At 29.5% G+C, this 25,830-nt stretch overlaps 1 long non-coding RNA gene and 4 pseudogenes across 1 annotated transcript; 3 read left to right on the plus strand and 2 right to left on the minus strand.

The window, feature by feature from the left end:
• Positions 1-4,848: 4,848 nt before the first annotated feature.
• LOC149890517 (uncharacterized) lies at positions 4,849-5,461 on the plus strand (annotated as a pseudogene).
• Positions 5,462-7,518: 2,057 nt separating this feature from the next.
• On the minus strand, positions 7,519-8,273 carry LOC149890518 (uncharacterized; annotated as a pseudogene).
• Positions 8,274-8,555: 282 nt separating this feature from the next.
• On the minus strand, positions 8,556-10,171 carry LOC149890519 (uncharacterized; annotated as a pseudogene).
• A 5,118-nt stretch (positions 10,172-15,289) lies between these two features.
• On the plus strand, positions 15,290-16,747 carry LOC149890520 (uncharacterized; annotated as a pseudogene).
• A 3,590-nt stretch (positions 16,748-20,337) lies between these two features.
• Positions 20,338-20,891, plus strand: LOC149890521 (uncharacterized). The gene is made up of 3 exons (XR_016451304.1): positions 20,338-20,401; positions 20,498-20,547; positions 20,750-20,891. It is a non-coding gene; the product is annotated as an uncharacterized LOC149890521 (long non-coding RNA).
• Positions 20,892-25,830: the final 4,939 nt, after the last annotated feature.

Below are 25,830 nucleotides of genomic sequence, written 5' to 3' on the forward strand. Positions count from 1 at the left end.
AGTGTGACTTCAAACCAAACTTTAGAAACCAAAAATACTTTCCGAATGCAAGAAGCGAACTTGAAACTTCAAGTCAAACAAATCTTACGTCCGACTTGAGCGGAATTTTTTGAAGTTTCAAGTCATTTTTTTAAGTCTGGTACAGACCAATTTTGAAATCAAACTTGAAAAAAAAAACTGATCCGCCATTACCATTTTGTAAATTTCATAAAAAACTCACTGCTGCCATAAAAGTTACTCGAACCTTTGCAAATATAAAGATGTATTTTTACCAAGCAAAAGTAGTTAATTATATTGGTGTAATTAATTTAGGATGCTACATTCTAAAAGTATGTTTGTCAACGGATTACTTACAGTAATCCGTTGACAAACATACTTTTAGAATGTAGCATCTGATTAACATCATTGTGAAAACGTACATTGTGAAAACATAATTTTAGAATGTAGCATCTGATTAACATCATAGTGAAAACTGATTAACATCATTGTGAAAACGTGTTTTTTTTATAACATCTTGTATGCCGTATTTAATAATCCATAACGTAACGTGAAAGATTATAAATTATTATTAAAACTTTTAAGAGTAGAACATTTTAGCTTTATAAAGTCCTAACACTTTAGATTTAACCAAATAGTGCATAGTTATCTGATATAGTAAAAGTTAAGTCTACACATGGAAATGGCGCAGTAATATTTTATTTATCCTAATATTAAACCAAAACTTGGAAATGGCAGTAAACACATTTGGTACAGAAATTAATCATATAGTCCAAAAATTTTCTTGGGTTTTCTGGACCTATGACAAGGAACATTTTCCAGTTAAAAGATGCAATTGCTTTCTGGGAATGCCTTCTTCAGCCATAGCAGATTGGTAGATATTTGATAATTCCTAGGATCATGATGGAGCGAGGGTGCTATGCGTGACACACTAGTGGTGTTTTGTTACTCTTCTGAAAAATTGATCTGTCGTTTCTACTATTAGCAAACAGTCAACACTAAATTATTTTTTATCTGAGAAAAACTTTATTTGCTGAAGAAGCATGGCTTTTTAGCTGATTCGGAAGCTTATTTGATTTTCTCCAATCTCAAAAACTTTTGCCTGATTCTGTCAAAAGTTGGCATGTAGGTCTGGCCACACTGATTTTTCCAAGTGTTTTTAGAGTTTTTTGGCTGTCCTCTGATCAACATTGAAGTTTTTCTGTCTTTCTTATGGATACAGATGAATACTTTTCTTAACATTTGTTTAGCTTTTCTATGAACATTTTATTAGCATTTTTGTTCATTGTAGAGGGCATTTGGGCTATCTCAGAACTGTCACGTTTTTTTCACTTTGTAAAATGTAGCTTTAGACACTTCAGAAGTGCAAATAACATCACTTGCACGCAAACGCCCGTGAACAATAAATTAAATCTTCTGTTCATTTGGCTTCTATCGTAAAACTTTAAACGAAACTATCTTTTACTCACAACTTTATTCAAGCCTAAAACGTTCATTAAGCATTATTCAACAAAAAAAAAATTGCAGATGTAATTTATTTATATCACAAAAGCAAGTCAAAAATTTGTTTGCGAACCGCTTCCGTATTTCAAAAGTGATTTTAAGTCCATTTTCTCTGCTTTCTAGATATCTAAAGGTTAGCGTTTTAGTCATTTACAAAATGTGCATAAAATGTACTAAGTTCGGCAATTTCTCTATGAATTTAGAGATGTGTAATTTGATTACATAAATGATTTGCATGTGAATTTAGCTAAAATAACATATTCTTTCAGAGACGTAAATTGACTTACACCACTTTCATAATTATCTAATTGTAAAAATCAATAAACTTTAATAAGCAAAAGTTAGTTTTCACTTGAAATACATTGCTTTGTTCTGATTTTCTTTATAAAAAGATAATAATAACAAGAAATAAAATAGTTTCTTTTTATTCTCAACGTTAAACGAGCTTAATATTACTTATTATGCACAGGAGGCAATAACTGCATCATATCCATATATTTTTTGTGTGTAATGGGTTTGGCGTTTATAAATATAGACTTTAGCACGATTCTTTCAAATTTTGGTGGTCTCCCCCGAACGGTTGGTGATAAGTCTAAAGTCTTAAATTCTGCAACCTCCATCGATGTTTTATATAAATTAGTTTATGGTGTACTTTTGCAAAACCTCAGCCAACATATTTTCAGCCAGCTTACCTTTTCTCCTTCAGTATTTTTTTCCTTTTTGATTGCATTTTCTAGATATTTTGTTGAAACAAAGTTCTCACGTTTCATTTTGTACAAAGTAAACTTATTATTTCGTCGACATCGTTTTATAATCTCATAATAATCCTCAGGAGTGTACTAGAAATTCTTTTTTTGTAATGCCATTTTTATAACACCAAAATCTACATTGCTTGGTAAATAAGAATGCCCACAAAGCAAAAAATTATGGTCGATGATTTCAATGTTATTTTCCGAGGACTGGACAACTCTTAACCACATCAATGTCATTTGAATATTCCGATTTTGCGCGGTGCACATATCACTGTAAGCAATAACATGATTTTGGGTTGTTACATTTTTTAAATGTCTCAGGCAACATGATGCAATTTCCTGTGATCCCCTAGAAGCAGTAATTTCGTCCCACACATACATAAAAACTTTACCGTCGTGAAAGTTATGGAATGCCTTGTTTAAAACATACATATTCCACTTATAATATGCAATCGAAACGGATAATTTTGGATATGGTAAGGCTTTTTGTAAATCGAAAGAAAAAGCAAAATACCTTTCTGGGTTTTCTGTTGCTAGAACTTTATCTTCTTGTAAAGCTTTTTTGGCTAATTTGGCATTTTTTAATAAAAACATCATGCCTTTGTACAAGAGTCGCTTTTTCTTCATCACTGTTTATTGTCTGAATTTTCATGTCAAAGAAATCACATCTCTCACACGTGTCTTTGCCAGGCTAATGGAAATATAACTTTAAATCTTTTTTAAATATTTTCCTGTATGCCCATTCATTAATTGCGATTTCATTAATTTCTGCACATTTTTCTAAGTATAAATTAAACATTTTGTTTATGTTCAATTAATGATTCAAATTCCTTTGTTCTGGATTTTGGGACCGAGTGTAATGACTCTCAAAAGCCGGAAAACTTTTTATGTGTTCTCTAACAAATTTTATCGCGAGTTCACTGGTTCTTCTGCAAGAACTATCCATTCTTCCATGCATGTCATTTTAATTATCTTTTGCTTTTAAGATGCGTTCAATCCGTCCCATAGTTATATTAAAAGTATTTATAAAAAATTTCTTAAATACAAGTATGTTTTCTCTAAGAGTGCTCAAATAAAATTTATACACATAAGTTCTCATAGTTCCCGCATAATTTCTTGTCCGGAATTTCGCTTAATTTTACTAATTCTTTGGGCATATTGTCCTTTACTTTCTTTTGCAGAATTGAAGTTTTAACTATATGAAACATCATCCTCATCTGATGTACATTCTAGCTCTATAATTCTTCTTCTTTTTGTAATTTTCTTTAAGCATGTGTTTTTATTAGTGGAATTATCCTCACCCTCCGATTGTAATACTCTCCTTTTGTTTATATTCATGGGCTTTATTTCTGTGTGACTTTATATTTAAAATAGAATAAAATAACTTAAACTATAGTAAAATAATGATTTATTATTACTTCCTACCAGTATCACTATCTGATGTTAATATGAAAATATCCATTTTTTATAGAATAAAAGAAAATAATTGTAAAAAATATATTAAATTTAAACATCGGAACTACACTTCGATACTGTCAAACTAATACTGATAACAATGCGTTTTAGACAAACTTTTTGCTGATTTGCAATTACCCAAATTTTTAGGACAGAATTTGCGTAATTGCAAATTCTTTAGTAAATTAAATTGAAAATGTTAAAACATGTAATATTAAGCACTTCTGTGGCTAACAGTTTTTTCATTCTATTCTATCCGTCAAATTACGCTTTTGCGTAATTTGACTGATAAACTTTTTATAAGTGCTTAATGAGTAATTCTAAAGAAAATGGACTCACACCATTTTCATAATCAATTGTTATGCAATTTAATTTATTAACGAATTTTAAATTGATAAAAGCATATTGATATATTTAAATTCTAAAAAGTGCACACTAAGTTAAATGTAAATTATGAGATTTCTAACTTCTTTTTAAAAATGGACTTACACTACTTTTAAAATAAACGGTCCAATTTTAAAATTGATTTTTCTCAATTTTTGTTTATGTATTAGGAAAACAATGATATCTCAATAAAAAAACATTATTTTAGCGTCAAATTTTCAGGATAGGTTCGTTATTAATGTTTTGAGTGCCTGAATCTAAAAAAAACTTTTAAAAAAATTAATCTTAACTCACAAATATCATATCAAGTGAGTGTTTTATCGATAAAAATAGTTTTTTTACGCAATTAAGTCTGCCATTTTTGATCATTTAGACTTTATCAAAAAAATTTTGGTTCAGGCACAAGCTACACTAACATTTTGCAAAATTTCAATCTTTAATATTGATGTAATCTGAAGATATTTATGTTCTTGAATAAGTTAACTTATTCACCTTTTTTTTTGCTGAGTCAGCAATTATTTTTTCAATACGTTTTACATTTTTATCTATTATGCTAGTAATTCATCAAAGGTATTTCTTATGCGTAAAATGTAAGAAAATAGAAATAATGGGTGTATAACACCTTAAATGATTCTGTTGAACTAGAAAATGTATGGGACTTCAACTTAGCTCAGTTTTCATTCATCTTTTCAGAAGTGGAAGACACCCAATTCATATGGGTCTAGTAGAGTAACCTCACACTCTCAGTTTTTCTGATATGTCTGATAAGCTTAATGGTTCATTTAGCATAACAATTAGTGATGCCTTCAATGACAGTCTTGTTTCTAAATCAAATCTTATGAATCGCCTGTTTGTTAATCCATTTCAATCTGGAAGAACCTAACTACATAGACGAATTAAGTAGAGTAAGATAACTTCATGCTGCAAAATTTATCTGTTTTTATTTATATATTTAATTAAGTAATTTATATTCATAGTACTTTTACTCTGTAAATTAGAAACAATTAGTGCCAGGTCACAAAATATAGATTGACAATGTAAAATTCAGGAAATGTAAGAAATCACATGGTAGAAATAAGTTTGTAAATGATCTTTTGGTGTCATTGGTGGGAAACACAAACTACCTAAGAAGTGTCAGTTTTTCTGCAAAGCAAAGTAATGCTCAGTGTAACAAAGTAGCAAATCCCAAAATTTGTCAAGACCTTGTTGATGGTGTTGTTGGTAAATATTAAACAAAATAAATCAATAAATAATTGCACTCTTTTGTATTTTTAGCTCATGCCTGTCAGATACTGAAAGTGTCTTCAAAGGATGCGCAAACAGCAATCAAAATAAAATTAAATATTGCGTCAAAAGTTAAGAAGAGTTAAAACATTAAAGACGTTATATAAATATACATATTGTATTTTTGTCTTTTTTGATTACTTAATATGCAGTCATTTGTTTTAAAAGTTTATAAATGCATTTTTTCTCATTTTTTCTCCGAATAGCAAATATTCCTTATATATGATATATATAGATTGTTTGTAGAGTATCATAAAGTCTATAAAATTGCTATAAATTGCGATTTTTTAAACTTCATATTTCACAATATATGCAATATAATATATAACATAGTATAGAATATAATCGATGGAATATATTCCATCGACTCTATAGACCATTTGAAATGATAAGAGAAAATATTTTCTATTCACTTTCGAAAAATACGTTCTATAGAAACTGCTATAGACTTTCTCTAGTTAAGTTTCTATAGGCCATGTTTCAAAAGCCTATCGAAAATAGAATTGATCTTATTTATAAAACTTCTATAGACTTTCAATTGCATATTCCATAGACTTTTGATAGTTGAATTTCTATAGGCAATATCGTTAATCGGCATTTTTTTTTTAAATTGCAATAATATTGCAATTACAATTGGCCAGTATTTCCAATCGCTTGCAATGGATTGGCAATTTATTGGGCAATAATATTGCAATATATCGCAATATTGACAATCAATTTAAGTTATTATTATTGCAATATTGACAATAAAATTGCAATAAAGTAAAATTAATTTGACATGCACTTAGCTTTTTGAACTAATCACAACACAATTTAGGTGTCAAATGCGGCAGCTGTATACCCTAGTTCTACAGCAACATAATATAATATGCAGTGTAAGACAGGGTGTGCAGAGCAGCTACATTGGATCATCTGAACAATATTTAAATTGCAGTATTAATGAGCGCAGGTACATTCCCGGAGTATGTAGACAATACATCCAGCCGTACCGCGTCAATCAGCAGCGGCAACGCGTCCAGAAGTAGCGCGTTAAGCGAATAGCGTCTACGGGCAGTGCGTCCAGCAGTACCACGTTTAACAACAACGTTAAAAGTTTAACATTGACGTACACTTTAAATTCATATTAAATGCTAACTGTAAAAAATCAAAATGACAACAATATTTAGAATAAAGTAGATTGCGTATTTGTTTAGCACAGAAACATAACATGCACAAAATAACACAAAAGATATTGTAAACACAAAACAGCTAAAATGGCTCATAAACCCCGCACCACAATAAAAATGTCACTTATTTGTTTAGTCTTTACCAAACTATTTTTTAATACTTTTCTTGTCTAGGTAAAATTGGTTAATACTCGCTCGAACAACACGCGAGTTGTAAATCTTGAAAAATTTGTCCAGTGCAGTTTTAACTTTCTACACTTCTTTTTTTTCCATATGAATGCGTGCAGTTGGTCCATTTGGTTTACAAATACGCGTGCAAGCAAAGTACTTTCCAAATCGCAATACAATAAATTTTCTTGAGAAGCTACACGGGTCTCGTTTTTGAATGTCATTTAATTTAAAATCGGCATTAAAACCAGTATACACGGTCTAAAAATTATAATACAGATGAGTTCGGATTTAGTAAACAATCTGGTTTAGTAAACATATTTTAATGCACGGTCAAATTAAGCTACCTAATATATGTAAATGTGCCACTAGGATATTGACTTTTTGGTATATCCAGTTTCCAATATAAAAAACAGATGAATTTTGGTTTGAAAGTAGTTGAAAAGTCATTGGTTTTATTTTATTTTTGAAAAAGGTCAGCCACCATGACCCTTGATTATACACTGGCTCCCATATATCAGTGAATTTTCTTTTAAAGTATATCAACCAGTGTCTAAAAAGAAACAGAATTTCATAGAGGTTTCAGAAATAATAATGGTTTTAAATAAAAACAAATTGCTTAAATTATAGATATAAAAAACAATTAACTAAAAATTGAATAGGTGTTTTTTTATGACATTTTGTTTTCGATATTATTTATTATAATGCTTCAGTAGAAAAGATTATGAACTTTGAAAAAACTATAAAATTCTAGTTCTTTTGAGACCCAGGTTGATATACTTTTGAAAAAAAAAAATTTATTCAAGTAATTACATCAACGAAATTGTAATAATATTATTAAAATAACCTGAAGAATGGTCTTCATTAACGCGTTTTTTTTTCAGCACTTTTGATTTAGGAGTCCATTAGTATTTAGGTAGATTTAGGCCTATACGTTTTAAGACTGGTGCCATATTGTCTGAATCTATAGAAAAATACAAGGACAATTAAAAGTTGTTCTTACATACACAGAATAGTAAACTTTAAATAAATTTAATATAATATCATAGTTGACATTGTCACAAGTTACCTGAAGATGGGTCTTCATTATAAAGTTTTTTTTTTCCTACAGCATTGCCTTCAATATAATTGAGGGCAAACTTACTCACTTAATCACTGCTAGAATTTTCGTCATCAAATTTGTCCATAAAGTTATTTAGTGACGTTTCAAATTTACAATATTGGGTAATAGACCCCTTACTTATTATGACAGCTAATTGTTGTTTATTTGCAATGAATACATTCACTACATTTTTCTATTAAGTAAAAAAACATTAAACTTATTTACCATAAATAGTATAATTGAAGCCTAGACTTCAATTTTTTAACATCTTTAAAAAGTGGGCTTATCTAAAATAAGGGGCTTATATTTTAGGTTAAAAAGTGTATTTGAAAGTGATTTAGGAGGTGTATGACGCTAATGTTTCTGACAGTCCTTGTACCATAAAATAACAAATGTTGAAGAGAGCTTTTTAGCGTCTACAAAATCCAATATCTTGGTTCTATTTCTACGAGGATAAGCCATTATTTAAAAATATAAACCTATAAAAAGAATTAAAAACAACACAATCACTATAGCTTCACAACACAACAATATTGTAAATTATTACCAAAGTATTATGTAAAATTTTATGTAAAATATTAGGTAAAATTTTTATATAAAATATTGTGTAAAATTTTTATATAAAATATAATGTAAATTTTTATAAATTTAAATTGTAAATTTGTATAAAACGCTTGTATAGAAAAACACACATGCATGGTTTATTTACATGTTTATTTATCACAAAATTTACATTCAGCCACCCTAAGCAGATTCAAAAAGTTCTTTCAATGGTGTTAAAGTTATTACTTCTTTTGTGAGTAGTTTGCTTTTAATTAATATGCATTTGCAAACTAGATTGTCAGCTGGAATAACAACACTATTTTGTGTTTGTTCAACAATAAAAAATAAGTCATCATCAATGTTAACTTTCACATTTCCAATCATTCCACCAAAAGTAGATACTAACTTGCATTCCATATTTTATACATGTAACTGAACATATATAACACTGTCAACTAAAGAAAAATCCTATATGGTACCAAACTTATTATGTCCTAATTGACAAGTGTAGCTGTTATGTTTGCCATAAGTTTTTGAATGATAAACAATACCATGTTTTAACAATTTGCCAGGATTTAGCAATTGCAATTCCTCCTGTTCACTAATGCCAATATTTAATGCTTGACAAACTTTAGATTTTTTAGGATGATAAGTTGTTTGCAAAGAAAAAGAAGCTTTTTTATAGTCAAGAAATTTTTGCACTATCTGCTGTGTATGACAATGTGTTCCTTTCATCATTTTTTTATAATTACTAAGCCGAGCTTCAAAACAAAACATTGAGTAAATTGTCACACTTCCATGAATTTTAATAATATCGCTAACATGCCTAAATACATGCACATTGATGGTATTCATATATAAAGGAAGAAACTCAGACAATGATTTTTGATAAAAATTAAACAGCTGGCTAATAACTGATAGCTGGCTAATAACTGATAGCTGGCTAATAACTGATAGCTGGCTAATAACTGATAGCTGGCTAATAACTGATAGCTGGCTAATAACTGATAGCTGGCTAATAACTGATAGCTGGCTAATAACAGCTGGCTAATAACAGCTGGCTAATAACAGCTGGCTAATAACAGCTGGCTAATAACAGCTGGCTAATAACAGCTGGCTAATAACAGCTGGCTAATAACAGCTGGCTAATAACAGCTGGCTAATAACAGCTGGCTAATAACAGCTGGCTAATAACAGCTGGCTAATAACAGCTGGCTAATAACAGCTGGCTAATAACAGCTGGCTAATAACAGCTGGCTAATAACAGCTGGCTAATAACTGATCTAAACATATTTCACTGCTTGACAAGCGCATGCCAATTACTAGAGAATAGATCATCATCATGTAGTCAGGATTCAAATATGGCAGAAAATATGGAACTGCTAAGTATAAAATAAAGCTTCTAAAGTCATGGCCTTTCCAATGTATAAATGATTTGATAGTTTGTGGCTTTGGCATATTATGAAAATTTTCCAGAGCATTTAATTTTGCACCACTACCAATAAAAAATGCTTCATGTTTATTGATAACAGAAAATAAACAAATTAAAAGTTTTTTTGAGCAATTTTTGTAAAACAGATGTAACGCATGAATAAGTATTATATCTGGCATTTAATAAATGACATTTCACTAAATATACTTAAGCCTTTAATTCCATTTACAGACACTTTTGATTTTTCAGCTAATCTAGCATATTTGGTATACATTTCCCATGTTTTAAGATTATATTTTCTATCTGAATGTGAATAAATTCTACCATGTTTTTTTTCAATTGTTTTACCAGGATGTTCACAATAATGATATCCAAATTCACCATTATATTGATGTCATTTTATTTTTGGTGCATAAAATTTTAATTACCTCATAAATTTTTTTGTTTTTTGGTGTATTAGTAAAAATTAAACAAATGTTGGCGTTGTTTATATATATTCTGTGAAAAAAAATATGGAATGCACCCTGGTTCAGGTTTTCAGTGATATTTGTCTGCCCAAGACAATAAATGTATTTTGTTTTTGTAATTTTTTGAAATTACGCCAATAATCTAAAAAAAGTAATCAAAATAAAATTTAAAACGCCAAAAAGTAACAAGTCATTTTTAAAAAAACCTTTTCTAAAATAACCCTCTCCTTCAGGCCATTTAATAAATAAATGTACAAAATATTTTTATTTAGTTTTAATTTTATTAAGTCTCTAAACTTGAACAGTAACTTACCTATTGCAGAAAATTTTTGGAATAAAAGTCACTAAACTTGAAGATGTCTGAGTTTTAAAATATTTTAATTAAGGGCTAAGTTGGTTAGTAATTTTATTAGCTTGGCAATAGTCATTTACAAGTACAACGCACAATGTATGCTACATTTTACATACCAGTTAAGTCTTCAAATAACGATCAAATACGATTTCTGTAAATGAATTGCTAATCATTAAATACAATAAGGTTAAAAACATAAACGTTGTGCTGGTAAGTGGATCAAATAAAGAATTTTCAAATGGATTACAACTAAAAAACTGAAACATGGAAGCATATGATTCTTCCTAAGGCTCAGATACTATAATTTCTTCTGTTTTCTGGGTAAATATACCATTTTTAACATTATCATCCGTATTACTATCGTCGGACTGCGAACTACTTTTAATGATGTCTGCTTCAGAAGACGTAGACTCAGCTGTAGAATGTAAAAGTCTTCTATTGTACTTTCTATTAAAAAAGTTTTGTTTCATTGCGCAAATAAAATTTTAAGAAATTTTCCCACCAGACAGGTTTGTTCCGCGCATGTTCAAAACGCCAGTTTGTACATTAAAATCATTCAAAGTCGTTAAAAACCATAAAAGTAATTCCACATTAACTTGCAATAAATCCATATTATACTGTTGCAATAATATTGCAACAATATTGTAATATTTTAACAACAACCTTGTTACTGCTTAATCACACATTAAACGTATGTAAAACAAAAAAATGTCAAGGGTAATTAGAAAAGCATCTTTATTTAAGTGCATATATATTACATTTAAAAACACATTAAATTTGTAAAATTTTATTGCACTTTTAGTCGTCAATTTATTGAACAATTTGTAGCAATTTTAATTGAAAACGCAATAATATTGCAATATGTTGTATATAAAGCAATATATATTGATCAGTGATGTTTCAAAAGCCTATAGAAAATAGGATTGATTCTTTTTACAATAAGTTTATACAAACTTTTTCCTGATATGTCATGCCAATATTATTAAGCCATATCAGAAGTTTTTATTTGAAGCATTCATTTACAATTCCTAAAGATGCAAAAGAACATGGTGATTTTGTTAAAAGGTTTTGCATTTTCTGCTTTGGGAAAGGCAAGGATTTAAGACCAATAAATAATGCTGAAACAACTTATTTAAATCTAAATTAAAAGAAAAATGACAACTCAAACCTTATTAAAATTTTTTTCTGGAAAAGTTATTCAGTGGATAACCCTGACCTTTCTACCATACTTTGCTCGATATGTAGAAATAAGCTTGCAGGGACTGATGCTTACTTCACTATGCGGCCGTGTTATGAAGATAAATATAAATATATTGCTGTTTAATTTACTTAAGTAAAAATTTAGCTAAGTTATTTTAGTTGTTATAGTTGCTATACCTATAGTATAAGTTTAGACCTGAATAGCAGAGTTATCAGAGGGATAAAATATGAATGTTTTATTTGTGAAAATGGGCACTAATCAAAAATTGAAAATTATTAGCCTTTATAGTTGAATGTGTTCTGGAAAACTTGTTTCTCCAAAATAAACTGGGTCTAGGAAACTGCTCTCTTGCTAATTAAAGACTGTTTACTAAGAGCTAAAAACCAAGTTTGAAGTGTGGTTTTTTACTTAATCGAATTTAAATTAGGTCAGCTCCAAAAGTAAAAGAGGTTTACGAAACTATTGTGTATTGCAGCTGATCTGCCAGAGTGTATCATAAGTAGGGATTGCAATCTTGCATAGCGGGGTCCGGAAACCCCGCAAGATCCCGCATTAATTTAGCGCATGCAAGATCCTGCAAAAACTACTGGGGGATCTGCGGAATTTGTGGGATTTTGAAACTTGCTTTTAAACAAAAAAAGAAAATTCTTTTAAACCAAAAAAGATAAAAAGATATTAAATTAAAAGTGTTTAATGTATTTGCGAAACAAACCCATTTAAAAATTTACTAGCCATACTATGCACAATGAAGTGTATACTGAGAAACCTCTATACTATATGTAGATACGAAGATATTGAGTCAGGATTACTTGCAATTATTTATTTACTGTCTGAGAAACGATGTGTTATTTATTAAATAAGTAATAGCAATATCTCAGAAGCTGTCTAAGTTTGTCAACATTTTTATTTTTATTTCAAATGTATATATATATATATATATATATATATATATATATATATATATATATATATATATATATATATATATATATATATATATATATTCAGCTACTAAAATATTTTTCCCAGATATTAATATAAAAAAATCATTCAAAAATAAACAATTATATAGCAAAACATTAGTAGAACTCGTTCAAATTTTTTTTTGTTTAGTTAATGATTATGTTGAAATTTTTGTTGATGAGTATGTTGAAAACGTGAAATTGAAAAAGTGCGTGCATAATAATAAAAAATATACTTTTAAAAACAAATTTTTAAAAAGACTTTAAAAATTATTTAGATAAAGATTTTAAAACAAAAGTACTAACTAAGCATGTCACAAATTAAAACTTTATGGAATTTTTTAAAAAAAGTGATAAAGAAAAAAATGCGAAGTGCATCTTATGCTCGGCTATTTTAAAAGTTAGTCAAAGATCAACTAAAGGGCTATTAATCCATTTAAAAACTAAACATGGCACCGCTTTAAAATCAAACGTTTTACAACAAGGCGGAGGTGGTAAACGCAAGAAAGTATCACTCAGAATACGATCAAAGTCCACTAAATCGCAATACAATTTTATGCGTATTTAATTATTTTTAAGTTATGCGAAATATTTAATTTTTCAATTTCAAAACACGCATTCATTTAAAAGATTTTAAAGGCTTCTAAGCTGAGAGAAAAATGAAAGGTTTTGATGTTAAAAAATGAAATTTTGAAATGGAAATGGGAATGACAAGGTATATTTTAATTTATAAGTTAAATTTTTTATATTTCAATACTTTTAAGTTTTTATTAATCTAGAAAATATATAAGTTAATATTCAATTTTTTCCAATTTAAAAAAAATATATTTTAATTAATAAACGAGTTAAATTTTAAATTAAGAAAAGTTTAAATGAAAAGAAAAACAATAAATTATATATTGTAATCAAATTTTACAAATATGTCATTAGTTAAGATATTTCAGATTGTGATGACATAGACATACCAAATAGTTAGACAGATGATGTTTAAAGTTTTCAAGGTGTTTTGGTTAATTTATTACTTTCCTGAATTTTTAACTTTTGTTAATCTAAAAAGTCACTAAACCTAAGTGTGTAAATTAAATTTTCTGATAGCAAAACGACTTGTGTTTATAATACTGTTGAAGAAGCTGAGTGATGTGTTCTATCTGTTAATGATCCTACAAAAGTTTCAAGTTTGCAAGATTTTTAGATATTTTTTGCTCTACAATGTTTTTCCATTTATTTTGAAATAATTAGATCTTCCCATTTCATATACAGTTGACACCTACATATGTAATTTGGTTGAGAAAGTACAATACTATTAGGTTTGCTGCTTTCTCAACTCATAGAGAATTTGGTAGCACAGGATAAAAATATTGTAACAATGACAACTAAATGATTGTTGAGAGCTACCCCATTAAAGTTGTAATATGTATTTTATAGTGTTTTATTATATATATAATGCTAAGCAAAAGTATATTGAAGAAAAAGAAAATCAAAAAGTAAAAAGCAAATTTAATTGTAATTGTAAAAATTTGCAACTTTATTTAAAATTCTTTTTAAGTATTAAATAATATAAAAGTAAATAATGTCTTTATTTTATATTACAGAAGCTTGATCATAGGTACAAATCCGAATATATGATCATTCAAGACACTAAGAAATTTGAATGTCCTGCAAAAGTTAACATAAAAGAAATATATATTTTATTAATTTAAAGGTATTTCACTGATACTTGTAATTATTTTTTTCGAGTTATACTTTTTCTATGAAATTTTTTTATTGTTTTTGTATGATTTTTTTATAAATTTTGTTATTTTTGTATGATACTAATTTTATTGTTAGAAAAATAAAATAAAGTTTGAATAATTATTTCATAATTATAGTCTTCTTTAATCATATCTACTAAAGTTACAGTTATAGTAATGTGATGTAGAGTAACTGAAAATTCAGCGAAAATTAATTTTGGAATAAATAATTATTCAACAATGTTGAAAATTTGATCTGCAATGTAAGGGATGTAGAAAGGAAATGTTTTTTTAAAAAATTTATATAGCATAAAATATATTCAATGGGGAGAGCAAATATATTTATTACATGTAAGTGATAGAGAAATTTGAGAAAACAGCACCATAAAAATAATTTATATATAGTTCAGACAAGTTCAAAACTTATGATATCATATCTTAAATGTAAAAAATTCTAAAACAGAAAATTGAATTAGATATAAAATTGGATTTTTTAAAATGTGTTTTTTACAACTCGTATGGATATATATTCAAATTTTTTATGGTAAGGCTTGTTTCTAGTCATGTTTTGTTCTTTTCTTTATTAATTGCATGCACATAGTTTTAATTTTTTGTTACACGTACGTATGAGTATGCTATTTATGGTAACAAATATAGTGGTAGCAATGTAGATTAGTTACATCATGTGTTGTTTAAAACTTTATAGTAAACTTCTCTCTTAAAAAATTGATTATCGATTGTCAACAAAGATTTCTGAATTTGTAAGACAAGGTGTTTCAAATGTTTGTAAGATGAAGAGACTGTTAAATATTACTGTGAGTGATATGTTTGGGAAAAAGGATTTACCTCCTTCTAACAACATAAGATTCCACCCAAGAAATAATGTCATTCATACGCACTTAGGTATTGAAAGTCAAAAGCTTAGGTAATAATTGTTTTGGTTTACTCTATTAAAATTGTTCAATCATTAGTATAACCAGAGTATACAATAAATAATTAAGAAAAATACTTTTATGATTGGGGCTCTACAACTCTTTTTTTTTTTTTTTTTGGACAAATATTGACCCATATCTCTCAATATTTATTGAAATGCATTTGAATTGAGATAAAAGTTTTTTATTTTAAAAAAATAAGATGAGTCCAAATTTTCTTTTTAAATTATCTTAGTTTTCGTATATACATATACATATTTAAAAAACTTAAAAATAGATATTGTGAAATACCACGTTTGTATTTTAAATTTTTATTCAAATGTTATTTTTCAATAAATAAAGTTACTGTACTATATGCTCATTTTTTTCTCTAAATATTCATCAATTTGTCGAGCCCTGAGAATATAGCCAGGTGATTCATCTTTCAGATAATGATAATGAACATTCAGCAAAAAAATTGACTATGTTTCCTTAAAAAAAATCTTTCCTCAGATGATATAAAAGATATTACAATCAACCAGATGTTGTCAGACACTGATATCCACTCAGTGCAAAAAATGATAACTGGTGTTTCTGTTTTATAGGTGTTTTCTGGTTTTTCCATTTTTGTGTGGTAAAGGAATCTTTTGCACAGATATTACATGATGGTGATGTACATTGGCTGACAATTAGCACTTTTGGCTGTTTTGAAGGTGATGTATGTCTTTTAGACAGCATATTTAAAAGAAAAAGAAAAAATAATGTTGTCAGGCAAATTTGCACAATAATGCAGTGTGCCAACGATAACTTGACAGTACAAGTTTTACCAGTGCAACAACAAACAAATAATGTAGGTTGTGGTTTGTTTGCATTGGCATTTGCACAGCATATTGCTTCTACTAGCTCAAATCCGTGTTATGTTTTATTTGAAACTATTGAAATGAGAAACTATTTATTTCAAGGCATAGTGGAATACCACTTAAATGATTTTCCAAAGACTGAGAAATTGGCAAGGTTTGTAAAGAAAAAGAATTTAAGTTTACTCTTTACTGAATATGCTGGCAAATTTGGATGGCTTTAGATAAATTTATCAAAGATAAGTGAACTAGTAATGAAATTGTGTTTCAGCTTTTCAATAAATTATTCTGCTACTTCTGTTCAGATTTTATTTGTACACTAAGTATTAATCTATTTAGACATATGGTGCAATGTGGAAAATTTGAACCTTGGTTCCACCATAATTGTGAACGTATACCTCAATAGTTCTTGGAATGTGAGACTGTTGAGTGGTGTTGCTGCCAATGCACAATAATTTTACAGTGTAGTATTTTAACTTGAATAATTTTTAATATTTATAAATCTTTCTTGTTTAGTTCATAGAAGTTTATAATTTGAGTAATTAAATTCAGAATCATTAAAATTGTGAAATTGTGACAAGTTTACTAGTTTTTTAAAGCTGCATTTGAAAAAGACAAAATAGTGTTTAAATATAGTTTAAAAAAACAGATATGACACTTATTAGATCTTAATCACCCGCTACAACATGACAAAAGCTTTTAAAATATAGTTGCATGGTGAACGGTCTAATGTATGTTTCGTATGATCAATTAGTTAGGTAATGTGAGCACACACAGCCTAAAGGTTGCTTTAGTTGTGTTTTTTTTTTCTTTTAGTTCCTTTAGTTTTTTTTCTTTTAGTTCCTTTTTCTTTAGCTCTTTTAGTTTTAGTTTTTATATTAGTTCCGGTTTAATTCGGTTAATTATTTTGCATGAAGTTGCTTACAAGTCTTATAGGTCTCAATTAACACGTCTTACCACGCAACCAGAGAAACACCCAAATTCAATTTAGAAATGGATTTTGCTATAACTAGACATGTCCGTGATATTTAAACAGCTGCTTCTGTGAAATTTGTGCCGTCATGAATCTTAATACCACCAAGTTGAAAATGAAGAGATTTCGAAGCATTAATTACGTTCCTATTATTGTACCGTTTTTACGGACAGGGCGAATGGGTAAACTACAGTCGTACAACAGCAGGGTCATTACCAACATCAGTTTGACAAAGCGGGGTCTTTTTCAACTGCTTGATTGCCCCCGTACCTATTTATTGATATTCAACGATTCGCATAACTTTAAAATAACTGCTTACGCATAATTTGTATAATTTGATTGCGGACTTTGATCGCATTCTGAGTGATACTTTCTTTTGCTTACCGGCAGAGCTTCAACTTCAAAACAGCATGAATCAGTTGAAAAAGAGCCTAAAATATACATCAACTGCGAAGACGAAGAAGTAATTCTAACGAAAAAGGTCAGAACAATTGACACGTTTTTCGTAAAAGAAATTTCTAAGGAAAAAATGGTATCGCGCATGGTTGCTAAAGATGGCTTTCCATTTAATAGTTTTTGCACATCTTCAGATTTGCAATTTTTTTTGTTTAACATAATGTAAGGGTGGCGTTTTTTTTTCTTTTTATGTTTCTTTCTTTAGCTATTTAATTTAATTTTTTGTTTCACGTTTAGTTTGTTATTTAGTTTAACTAATGAAGGTAAGGGTAAGGGAAAGGTTTGGGTTAGGGTTTGTTTGGATTAGGTGAATATAGGTTGGGAACGAGGTTAGTGGTCTGGGGAATACTTGGTTAGGTATAGGCGAGGTTTGGTGATAGTTTGGTTAGGAATGGGCAAGGTTATATCTAAAAGGACTAAACTTATAATCGCCGTCCTCAGTATATTCTATATTATAATAAAACTCAACAAATGTTCTATTAATGTGTAATGGTAGCATTCTTATTCTTATAACTTTTATATAATACAAATAATATTCTCTTACTCTTCTTGCAGTGTTCAATACTGTTTATTTCAATTACTCCTCTTTTTTTTATATCTTCTTTTTATTACAAATATCTCTTCTTTAATTAAATCTTCTGGTTATTCTCCAACAGTCAATATCAAAATCTTCTTCTTTTCTTCTTTTATTCAACTGCTTATTAAACTGTTTATTCATCAAAATACTCTTCTTATCACAAAATTCTTTCTCTTCTTTAAAATCCTCTTTAAATCTCTTAAAAACTCTTTTCTCTTAAAGTCCTCTTTTAAATCTCTTAAAAACTCTTTCCTATAAAAATCCTCTTTAAATCACTTCTTCTAAAGAGACGATCTCTTTATCTCTAATTCTCTCAACTAACTCTAATTCTTCTCCAAAAATCTCTCTCTCTTTTTTGAGCTTTTATAGTTTTTGCTTGTTTTCCTGTTGCGCGATCTTTTCATTTATTTATATGACAGGTTGATGAGTCTTCGTGTTTACGTCTTTCCTCAGTTGTTTTTAACTTTCCATTTTATCGTCTACTTACGTGATAGATTGGTGATTCATCCCCAGCTAGCACATTTACGTTGGGCCAACGTATGTAAAGCCATCGCGAACGTCGGCTGTTTTTTCCAATGCAAAACCAACGTTGATCCAATGTCATATGTTTAATGATGAAATTAATTCCGACGGAATTAATAACAACTGAAAAATTTACATTGATCCAACGTATGTTTTTACATCGCAAAAAGTTAATTGCTTTTACGATGTAAATCCAACGTTGATCCAATGTATTTCAATTGACTTTGATTCAACCAACGTTGAACAAATGTATGTTTTTACATCGCAAAAAGTTTATTGTTTTTACGATCTAAACCCAACGTTGATCCAATGTAATATATATTGATCGTAAAAACAATAAACTTTTTGCGATGTTTTTATTGGAAATGTGTGTGTTTTTTTTGCTTTCTTTATTTTTTATTTTTTTGCCTCTCTTTTGTCAACTTTTTGCGATGTATTTTCATATGGATAATCGACGTTGATCAAATTTATGTAAAAACATCGCAAAAAGTTGTTAGTTTATATATATATATATATATATATATATATATATATATATATATATATATATATATATATATATATATATATATATATATATAAACCTGCTTTGTAAAAAACAAAAAAAAACAAACAAAAACGTAGCACTATTAAGTACTTAATTTTACATATTATAATTTGTTTTTTTTTATACATTCCAGTGTAAACTATTCAGACATCATTTTGACAAGTAATGCGTTTCCCTGTAGGTACGAAATCCATTAACCTATTTTATTAAGGCTAGGTACAAACTAAAATAAAAAGAACACATTAATTAAATCGGACGTTAAATTGCTTATAAAGATAATGTTATTTTTCATAATTAATTCACAACTTTTTTTATTTTTTTTTAATTTAAAGAAAGTTAGTTTTTTGTTAGATGGAAATTAAACAGTTGATAAAATAGTAAACTATTCATTGAAAAGGGTTAAATTTATTACTTTTTACTAGATATACTTTGAATTGAAAAAAATACACAAAATTTTCAAAAGCTACTTTCAATTTTATTATATAATATAACAATTATATTATATTATACAACTTCTTTTTGAAGTTTGCTTATATAATGTAATTGTTTCCAGATACATGTAATATATATATATATACTTCTAAGAGCGCTATTAGGTCTACATGGTAAAAAAACCGCGTTAAGGGCGACACTGTGTTTTAGCTAAAATATTCATTAAATTTTAATTTTGGCCTATTTACGTCTTTGATTATAGCTTTTATGTAAACTTGATATAAAAAAAAAGTTTTAATAATATTTTCTAAAAACTTCGTGTAGCCCTTAATTTTTCTGATTTTTTTATGTAGACCTTAATAAAAAATATCTTTAAAAGCTATACTAGGACTACACGTATATAAAAGTTCATTTTAATGCGTCCCATGTTTCCGACTGCAAAACAACTTCCTTTATAAAATTAATTAATAAGAATTAATGAAACCGCATTTTTTTGATTTTTTTTGTTTGTTTGTTTGGTTATCAAAAGAATTACTAAATAAAAAAAAAAAAGATAAATAAATACACGGAATTGTCTGATTATGTTCATGTTGTCTCTTGGTCGATATTTTTTGCAAAAAAAAAAAAAGTAAAAAAATGTTATACGACTCATTATTTATAAACCTTTATAACTTTTATACACTTTGTTTATACTGTTTGGAATAAATTAATTTTTTTTTTAAAGTTTGAAAACAGTTCTGCAAACAGTAAATGGACGTCAATAAACACGAAGCCGTAAGTAGCTTATTTTTTTCTTAAATTGCTTGAATGTTCATCATACGAGAAAAAAATTGTCTCGAAAGTATTTCTGAAAGTTATATCTTTACTCGATTAAAATTGAATATCTTTATAATATCTTAATCAGCTTTATTTATTTATTTATTTATTTAGGCAACATGTAAAAAGTAAAAAGTAAAAAAAAAATTTTTGATGTTAGGAAAGGATAGCATTTAAGATGATCATTGAAATAAATGATGATGAAAAGAAGAAGAGAAAGAAAAAAATTAAAACAATAAATAGTTAATAGCTTTCAAAATTTGAATACGTGCTCACTTTACCCTAGTTGTGGAATTAAACGGTGGTGTAGATTATGGCTGTTAGTGCTGTAGTCTCTTCGAAACCCCACTGTGACACAATTATGGGCCTGAGGACATATATATATTACAAAGCACAGATGTTTTTCTTTTTCCCCATCTCATCCCCTACAATTTATTATTAGCATAAAATTTAGTGTAAAAAAAAATTTTTGTGTATATTATTTCGTAAGTGTTGTCTAGTCTTCTTTGTTAGCAGTAATACAGTGAAGGAAGTTTTTGTTTGGAAAATGCGTATATATTTAAAATAACAACAACTTATCCTGAAGTTCGCGTGGCATAGTGGATGGTTCTAATACTGATCAAACCGCGTTTAAGGTTCGAATTAAATCTTAAACGCGGTTTGATCAGTATTAGAACCATAGAAACCATTTTGTAAACCTGCGTTATACAAAAATGTTTCTTTAGGGTTATTTAAATTTTAAATTCTTTTAACCGCGCTCATCAAACTTTAGTACGTGTTAACATTGTAAAAAGACAAGCATATATAAAACAATCCGGTGTTTTGTTGTGTATGTTTGTCAACTATGCATAGCACTACTAAGACTTGCCGATTCTGGCGCATTGGCATTTTTATAATTCTGCATCCTGATTTTCTGCAATCATGAATTGTGAATTCTGGCGCATTGGCATTTTTATAATTCTGCATCCTGATTTTCTGCAATCATGAATTGTGAATTCTGGCGCATTGGCATTTTTATAATTCTGCATCCTGATTTTCTGCAATCATGAATTGTGAATTCTGGCGCATTGACATTTTTTTAATACTTAATGAATTCAAGATGGCGTCGTGTTTTTAATTTTCTGCAATCATTTTTGTTGACTTACCTTTTTGTGTCTCTACCTCATGTTCTGGACCAAAGAGTTGATCATAGTCCATAAATGTAAAGCACGGTTTTATAATTAAAAGGTGGGGGTAAAATTCCATCCGAGTTTTGCAAACAGATGGGAGCAAATGTCATCGTAAAATCTTTTCTTGTCGATGGTTTTTAAAACTGAAAAATCTTCCAGTCGACACGGATGACTTCTATTTTGGAGCAGTTGAAACAAAATGTACTGCGCGTTCATGAAACTCTTTCTTTTTAATTCTTTCGGTTTGTCTTTTCCGTACACCAGATCGTACAAGAAAGACAAATCTTTAAAATCTTTGATGAGCTGTTCTTCTAGGTACTCTATATCGTCTCGCTTACCGACGAGCACGTAATAGATATAGTTGGCATTTTCATACTGGTTCGTGTAGTTGAGTTGTTTTAAAAAGATCAAAATGTGTTCTTTGGTGATGCGAGAGTATTTCACGTTGGTGTTTTCAGAATCGATCAGCAAGTTGAGCGCCTTGAATTTTTTCTCCAATTTTTCAAAGACTTCTTCAGGAATCTTGCAATTTTGTTTACCTTGATATTGTTTTATACACTCTTGAAAATGAATGATACGCGAGTAAGTGTACTTGTTCACTGAATTGGATCGGTCGTAGTCTTTATACGGAACAGTCGTTTCTAACATTTCTTTCTGCCCCGAACACACGAGACAGAATTTTTTATTGCTGTCGTCCATTTCAAACTGGCTCGGGTCGTCGTTGATACAAAACTTGCATTTAGTGCGCGAGACGAGTTTCTGAGTGATTTTAATATCGGTCCACTGTCGTTGAGAAAGCGTTTCTTCCGCAATGGTAAAATATTGACATTTTAGCTGGTTTTTTTCTTCGTCAAATTTAGCGCGATTCCTCAAACGAAAGCTGCGTCTGTAGGATGTCTTGATATCGCTGAATGAGGTGGTTTGTCTTGGCGATAAAAGTCATTTTCTCGGTCTTACGTTTATCCAATTCTTCCTTGATCTCCAACAGATGCTTCAGAGCTTCCTCCGACAGGTCGTGTTTGTTTTCCAAAAGAAGAAACACGGATTTCAAGTGCTCGATATCATCAAGATTATCCTTGTCAAACTTGTCCATAATTTTCGTGTTTAATAAGACAATGCTCATTTTTTTAATGAGAGCGAGTTCATTCTTTTAATTCATCATCGTATTTTTCTATTCTACAGTAAACGATAGTGACGTATATATTGTGAAGATGCAAATTTTATATATCTGAAAAATATATAAAATAGTTTTTTTCTTTGTACAATTTACAATAGCTTTTCATAGAATAGCACCTAAAAAGGGAATGCTATTAAAGGGTGAGTTAGGTCCGAGCAATAAGCCAGATCCAATAGATTGATAGCCTTTTCCATTTTTAACAAAGAGTCCTTCACCAATAGTAGGTTTCACCCAAGGTCTTAAAAAGACTCCTGATCCTGCAGCAGTCATTTTCATTCCACTTCCATTCTTTTTCAAGTAAACGATTCCTCTTCCTGCAATTTTATCAACCATAGCAGAGCCAGCAGAAGAGCCTACTCCTGCTAACAATCCGGTAGCTAGAGCTGGAACTACTCTTGTTGCAAGTGTGCTGCCTAACATACCTAGTAACGGTAAAAGAGCTCCGATAAATCCACCTTCAATGGTTGAGTTGTGTGCAAGTTGTCTTTTGCTTAATTTGAGTGTAACACCTTTACCAGCTTCATACGCTTTTGTAATTTTGTTCAATTGCGCATGAGTGATAGCGAGAATATGTTCACCGTTCAAGTCTTGATGAGATAGTCTTATATTGACATCAGTCTTGTCTTGAATCGCTTTTTTTATTTTGTCAGATTGACTTTGTGAAATGTTTAATTTTACTTTTTGGTAACTCATTTTTAAAATAAAAAGAAAAAAATTATCGTTGAACAGCGCTGCTCGTAAAAAGGTCTTGGAGCACAGAGGTTATTCTTTCTCTAACGTGAAATCTAAGGATAATGTCTTCACCTCTAAAGTCGATCAAGTTACCGTTTTGATCTGTAATTCTTGTTTCCATTCTTGAAATTCTACCCACCATGATAGGCAGGTATATCAAGTGGAAAGGTTTTTCGGTAATTTTGTAGCCTGGAGGAGTGTCAGGATGAAAAGAGTAAATGTCAGATGTTCTTTTTCCGTTATCATAAGATGATCCAATAACATCGTTTGTGATTCTGATGATGGTTACATCATCTATTCTCGAAAGTGCTTCAGACTCGTAATAGTCAATATAACTTGTGACTTTATTTGGATCTGTCGGATCTTCTTTTTTCTCTACATAGGTATATTCTGCTTTATTAAATCCGAGAACAGGGGCTAAACTGTTATTCACGTTGAAATCCACCCAATATTTTGTTGTAGTTCCAGGTTTTCCAAATTTCAGCGTAGATTTTAAAGTGGTTAGGTTTGCACCGATAACAACACCATCCTTTCTATACAAGGTTCCAACTTGTTTTTCCATTTCCTTCTGAAGATAATCATTAATCTCGCTAATTTCATACGCTCCTTCTTCGATGTAAATGGTGTAGCTGTTTGAACCGGCGTTGGGACTGTATCTGAAAACATTATTTGTCGAATTGATGTTGGTATAGCTGTGAATAGTGTCAAAGCCAACAAGAGCCATTTCATACTTTTTATTAGGATCAAATTCAATGGGGTTGTCAAACTCGGTTTGGATGACGCTGTTTCTTATGGTTGGAGTTTCTTTTTTTGCTTTTGTAAGGAGATAAAATCCGCTCATCTTTTTATATAGAGTTGGGAAAATAAAAATTGTCGAATCCGCTTCGATATTTCCCACAATCCTTTTTAGAGGATAAATCAATGACGGCGAATCCGTGAGGTTGAGACCAACAATATTTACAAAACTTTTTAAACTCTTCTATTTTCATATCGCTTGAAACATGATCTTGATAAATGTGGTTTATGTTTTTAAAGTCTTGAGGAAACAAGCAAATGAAATTAGCATTTTCTCGAATGGTTTGCCTAGGTAGCATAAAATAGTTTTGAGCGAGGTAAAAGCAGTCAACGTTAGAATGTCTTCCTCGGATGTAATATTTTTCACACTTGTTTTGTTTTGTCAATTGCAAATCGTCAAAGATCATTAAATTGTTTTTGGATGAATCAAGATCTTCAGGATTAGGCACATCGTCAGCCGTTTCGAAAAATTGGCATTCCATATCCTCTGTGTTATCCCATTTTTTTGAAATTTCATTAATAACACATTCAGGGCTTACGTTTAATTCCTCAATTTTGCTTTGAATGTTAAACAAATCAAGAATAACTCCCTTTGGCAATTTCTTCTCGAACGAGCTTTTGAGTATTTTATATTCTGGCTGAAAAAGGGATTTTCCAAAGACTTGCAAATGGTTGTAATCTAGCCATCCAGGTCTTAAAAGTAAATTGAGTAGCAACGTTGTTTTCCCACATCCTAATTTCCCAATAATGATTCCGCGTATACTTCTAGGCAAAAGCTTGTTGTTTTTCCTTTTGCTTTTATTTACATTCCATGACAAATCAATCACTTCCATTTTTTATTATGTTGAATATAAAAAAAATGTATTGTGTCAAATGTAAAAAAATAACAGAAACGAACAACTTATACCATTCTATAAGCAAAAGCAATAGAAATATGCTTAAAGGAGCTTGTGTCGTCTGCGGAAGAGGCAAATGCAAGTTTGTTTCTGCGAATGAAGTCAATGGAGGAGACTTGGTGGAATCGATCAACAATTTTTCGAAAAAAATAAAGCTTCCATGGGCAAAGTTTCCAGGAGAAATGCACATTCCAGGGATGAATTTTGCTGGACCGGGAACCAATTTAGACAAAAGACTCACATCCACCGATATGTATCAAGAGTGGAGTAAACCGGTGGATAGAGTAGACAATGCAGCATACCACCACGATTTAGCTTACAAATATTTAAACGATGTTAAAAGCAGAAATGTAGCAGATCAAATGATGCTTGAAGAAATGAACTCCATTCCAAACCCTACTCAAAAAGAGATTAACGAAAGAAAACTAATCACTCCCATCATCAAAGCTAAAGCTAAATTCGGATTAGGTCT

Source organism: Hydra viridissima, unplaced genomic scaffold (assembly GCF_058129835.1).
Source record: "Hydra viridissima isolate aposymbiotic clone 2 unplaced genomic scaffold, HvirCarnegie_v1 scaffold_3, whole genome shotgun sequence".
NCBI lineage: Eukaryota > Metazoa > Cnidaria > Hydrozoa > Anthoathecata > Hydridae > Hydra > Hydra viridissima.